Source organism: Nomia melanderi, unplaced genomic scaffold (genome assembly GCF_051020985.1).
Source record: "Nomia melanderi isolate GNS246 unplaced genomic scaffold, iyNomMela1 scaffold0490, whole genome shotgun sequence".
NCBI classification, from domain to species: domain Eukaryota; kingdom Metazoa; phylum Arthropoda; class Insecta; order Hymenoptera; family Halictidae; genus Nomia; species Nomia melanderi.
This window is the reverse complement of record NW_027475604.1, coordinates 32501-38229: the sequence shown is the minus strand read 5'-3', so window position 1 is coordinate 38229 and position 5729 is coordinate 32501. Positions and strand designations below refer to the sequence as shown.

At 50.7% G+C, this 5729-nt stretch overlaps 1 non-coding gene across 1 annotated transcript; it reads right to left on the bottom strand.

The window, feature by feature from the left end:
- Positions 1–364: 364 nt before the first annotated feature.
- On the bottom strand, positions 365–519 carry LOC143176319 (5.8S ribosomal RNA). The gene has a single exon (XR_013000887.1). It is a non-coding gene; the product is annotated as a 5.8S ribosomal RNA (ribosomal RNA).
- Positions 520–5729: the final 5210 nt, after the last annotated feature.

The window sequence follows — 5729 nt, the reverse complement described above, 5'->3', positions numbered from 1 at the left end:
AAACCGTTCATCTCACGAACAGCCGAAAAAGTTGTCGCTCAGATCCATATCGCAGTGGAGCGGTATCCGCGGGCGGTCGTAATTGAACGACGCACGACGCCGCGAACACTCACGCGAGTCCATACAAACGATTCCGATCGTTTTGCAACAACTAGAACGTACACTGTCCGTGAAATTCACAGAATTTTCGCGTGTCCGCGACAAACGCCGACGAGACACCCATCGTTCGCTCGTACGTAGCATCCTTCTCTTAACCCGACTCAGAAACGTTCTTTGCGCCCTTCGGTAAAAAAACGTTCGATCCGAAGAGGTGAACGACGGCGGGGATTTGACAGAGCTACGCAAGCAGTGTATGGTACGTAAACGACCCTCAGCCAGGCGTGGTCCAGGAATTGTATCCGTGGACCGCAATGTGCGTTCGAAATGTCGATGTTCATGTGTCCTGCAGTTCACACGTTGACGCGCAATTAGCTGCGTTCTTCATCGACCCACGAGCCAAGTGATCCACCGTTCAGGGTAATCGTATAAATTTTATATTTCACATATATAATTTTATTCTCATTTGTTCGACCTAATATCTCTCTTCTTTCAAAGAGAAGATAAAAGTTGATACCTGAATCTCCGACCAGCGCGCGAAGGAGATTCAGGCGTCGCCTTGGAGACGACACCGAAGCCTTTCGAGACGAAAAACGTTCAAGTAATATGTATATATTTCTCGACGTTCCGGGCGTATAGTGCATTCAAAAACCCGCGAAAGACGCAGAAGACTCGCACGCGTGGAAACGACGGGGATATATTTTGTATCCTACCCGATACTGAATCCATCGCGTGCAGTCGACCCTCGCGTTCTTCCGATCAGACGCATCTATTGTTGCGCGCATGTTTTCGCGTCGCATCGCGCGAAACGTTGCACGAATCGTACCGATCGATCGATTGAAAGCAAATAATGAAAAAAGACTTCACAGCTGGCTCTTTGCCGGTCATTCGTCCCATGTTATCTCTTGCCGCGAAATTGGCGCGCAAGAGTTGGGTGTCAGACGCGCGGCTTTAAAACGAGCTTCACGGCCGGTCCCTTCGTTACCGCTTTCGTTCTTTCTCTCGGAACGACCATGAACGAACACGACGAGCGACGCTACGGCATACACACGTCCACGGATTCGATTAAAAAAACAGACTTCACAGCTGGCTCTTTGCCGGTCATTCGTCCCATATTATCTCTTGCCGCGAAATTGGCGCGCAAGAGTTGGGTGTCAGACGCACGGCTTTAAAACGAGCTTCACGGCCGGTCCTCTCAATTCCGTGTACGGTACACGCAAGATGCGGGTTCCACTTCCAGACTACCCGGTCCCTTCTCTCTACGAGAATCGATAGTAGAAGAACGGCTCGAAAACGCGTCTCAGAGACTAGGGGAAAAGAAGCGGTATGCGAGCGAAACGAAAACGCATTATGGAAACGTCGCGAAACAATGTTCGACGGTTGCTCGGTTCCAATCGTGCGGCCGTTTCAATTTCTCGTGCGCTTCACCGTCCCTCCGTAACTCTGGCCGATCGCGTATACCGAAGAGCCGACACGCGCAAAAACCACAGGCATTGTATACTGTATATATATATGTTACAGTCACAGCCTTCGCGCGTTTTACTCTCCGACGCGGGGTTTCCACGACGAAAGAGAGACAGTTTCGTGGCGGGTGACTCGGCCGAATCGCTACGACGGGTATTTCTATTATAGAACGAATCATCGCCACCCTTTACCAGTGCCCGACGAAGGAATCACAAGGTCATCTGGAGTTTACAATGCCAGCGACGGTAATTCCAACGAAGACCCGATAAGTCAACTCATCGTTCTATTTCTCCCCGTACAGAAAAGCGAATCGACGCTAACGCACCTCGCGCAAGCACGAACGTTCTCTTCGCGTGGATCATCCCATCGTCGAAAGATGTAAAGACGCATTGGAGATCGTGGTCTCTGGCGGGCTCATTGCACGCCCCACTGCATATCTTTCCTCGAATCGAGAATGATTCGTCCACTAAGGCTGCGAAACTACGCGTCGAGGAAACTAGGGGAAAGAAGCGGGATGCGAGCGAAACGACAATACATTATGGAAACGTCGCGAAACAATGTTCGGCGGTTGCTCGTTTCCTCCTGCGGACGTTTCATTGCTCGGGCGCTTCACGTCCCTCCGTAACCTTCGCGCGATCGCGTGCCCCGGAGAGCCGGCAACCGGTGAACCACAGGCGTATAAACTATAGTCTTCTATAGCAAGCCTTCGGCGGTTACTCTCCGACGCGGGGATTCCACGACGAGAGAGAATTTCGTGGCGGGTGACATCGGTCGAAACGCTACGACGGGTATTTCTATTATAGAACGAATCATCGCCACCCTTTACCAGTGCCCGACGAAGGAATCACAAGGTCATCTGGAGTTTACAATGCCAGCGACGGTAATTCCAACGAAGACCCGATAAGTCAACTCATCGTTCTATTTCTCCCCGTACAGACAAGCGAATCAACGCTATCGCACCTCACGCATGCACGAACGTTCTCTTCGCGTGAATCGTCCCATCGTCGAAAGATATAGCCGCTTGGAGATCGTGGCCCATCAAGTTCTTCCGTAACTCCTGCGCGATCGCGTACCCCGGAGAGCAGGCAACCGGTGAACCACAGGCGTATAAACTATAGTCTTCTATAGCAAGCCTTCGCGTTTACTCTACGACGCGGGGATTCCACGACGAGAGAGATTTTCGTGGCGGGTGACACGGCCGAATCGCTACGACGGGTATTTCTATTATAGAACGAATCATCGCCACCCTTTACCAGTGCCCGACGAAGGAATCACAAGGTCATCTGGAGTTTACAATGCCAGCGACGGTAATTCCAACGAAGACCCGATAAGTCAACTCATCGTTCTATTTCTCCCCGTACAGAAAAGCGAATCGGCGCTATCGCACCTCACGCAAGCAGGAATGATCTCTTCGCGTGGATCGTCCCATCGTCGAAAGATGTAAGACGTACAGAAATCGTGGTCCATCACGATTATTCGTAACTCTCCGAGTCGCGTATCTGAGAGTAGGACAAACGGAGAACCACAGGCATAAATAATACTATATGTTTCTTATATAGTTAGCCTTCGCGTTTTACTCTCCGACATGGGGATTCCACGACGAGAGAGAGTTTCGTGGCGGGTGTCTCGGCCGAATCGCTACGACGGGTATTTCTATTATAGAACGAATCATCGCCACCCTTTACCAGTGCCCGACGAAGGAATCACAAGGTCATCTGGAGTTTACAATGCCAGCGACGGTAATTCCAACGAAGACCCGATAAGTCAACTCATCGTTCTATTTCTCCCCGTACAGAAAAGCGAATCGACGCTATCGCACCTCGCGCGAGCACGTAACTACTCTTCGCGTGGATCGTCCCATCGTCGAAAGATGTAAGACGCACGGAAATCGTGGCCCATCAACGTTTTTTTGTAACTCTGCCGATCGCGTATCACAGAGCCGAGACGCACATACCACAGGCGTATAATACCGTTTTCTTTCGTATGGTAAGCCTTCGCGTTTACTCTTCGGCGCGGGGTTTCCACGTCGAGAGAGACATTCGTGGCGGGTGACATCGGTCGAAACGCTACGACGGGTATTACTATTATAGAACGAATCATCGCCACCCTTTACCAGTGCCCGACGAAGGAATCACAAGGTCATCTGGAGTTTACAATGCCAGCGACGGTAATTCCAACGAAGACCCGATAAGTCAACTCAACGTTCTATTTCTCCCCGTACAGAAAAGCGAATCGACGCTGTTGCACCTCACGCAAGCACGAACGTTCTCTTCGCGTGGATCGTCCCATCGTCGAAAGATGTAAGACGCACGGAAATCGTGGCACATCACGTGTTTTCGGAACTCTGTCGACCGCGTATCTCAGAGACGACGCGCGCGAACCACTGGCATATACTATTATATATCGCGTTTTACCCTCCGACGCGGGGATTCCACGACGAGAGAGAGTTTCGTGAGCGGGTTGACTCGGAAGAAACGCTACGACGGGTATTTCTATTATAGAACGCATCATCGCCACCCTTTACCAGTGCCCGACGAAGGAATCACAAGGTCATCTGGAGTTTACAATGCCAGCGACGGTAATTCCAACGAAGACCCGATAAGTCAACTCAACGTTCTATTTCTCCCCGTACAGAAAAGCGAATCGACGCAATCGCACCATACGCGTGCACGTAAACAACTCTTCGCGTGGATCGTCCCATCGTCGAGAGACGTAAGTTTTCATAGTATGAATTCGCGTTTTACTCTCCGACGCGGGGATTCCACGACGAGAGAGAGTTTCGTGAGCGGGTTGACTCGGAAGAAACGCTACGACGGGTATTTCTATTATAGAACGCATCATCGCCACCCTTTACCAGTGCCCGACGAAGGAATCACAAGGTCATCTGGAGTTTACAATGCCAGCGACGGTAATTCCAACGAAGACCCGATAAGTCAACTCAACGTTCTATTTCTCCCCGTACAGAAAAGCGAATCGACGCAATCGCACCATACGCGTGCACGTAAACAACTCTTCGCGTGGATCGTCCCATCGTCGAGAGACGTAAGTTTTCATAGTATGAATTCGCGTTTTACTCTCCGACGCGGGGATTCCACGACGAGAGAGAGTTTCGTGAGCGGGTTGACTCGGAAGAAACGCTACGACGGGTATTTCTATTATAGAACGCATCATCGCCACCCTTTACCAGTGCCCGACGAAGGAATCACAAGGTCATCTGGAGTTTACAATGCCAGCGACGGTAATTCCAACGAAGACCCGATAAGTCAACTCAACGTTCTATTACTCCCCGTACAGAAAAGCGAATCGACGCAATCGCACCATACGCGTGCACGTAACAACTCTTCGCGTGGATCGTCCCATCGTCGAGAGACGTAAGTTTCATAGTAAGCCTTCGGCGTTTTACTCTCCGACGCGGGGATTCCACGACGAGAGAGAGAGTTTCGTGAGCGGGTTGACTCGGAAGAAACGCTACGACGGGTATTTCTATTATAGAACGCATCATCGCCACCCTTTACCAGTGCCCGACGAAGGAATCACAAGGTCATCTGGAGTTTACAATGCCAGCGACGGTAATTCCAACGAAGACCCGATAAGTCAACTCAACGTTCTATTTCTCCCCGTACAGAAAAGCGAATCGACGCAATCGCACCATACGCGTACACGTAAACAACTCTTCGCGTGGATCGTCCCATCGTCGAGAGACGTAAGTTTTCATAGTATGAATTCGCGTTTTACTCTCCGACGCGGGGATTCCACGACGAGAGAGAGTTTCGTGAGCGGGTTGACTCGGAAGAAACGCTACGACGGGTATTTCTATTATAGAACGCATCATCGCCACCCTTTACCAGTGCCCGACGAAGGAATCACAAGGTCATCTGGAGTTTACAATGCCAGCGACGGTAATTCCAACGAAGACCCGATAAGTCAACTCAACGTTCTATTTCTCCCCGTACAGAAAAGCGAATCGACGCAATCGCACCATACGCGTGCACGTAAACAACTCTTCGCGTGGATCGTCCCATCGTCGAGAGACGTAAGTTTTCATAGTATGAATTCGCGTTTTACTCTCCGACGCGGGGATTCCACGACGAGAGAGAGTTTCGTGAGCGGGTTGACTCGGAAGAAACGCTACGACGGGTATTTCTATTATAGAACGCATCATCGCCACC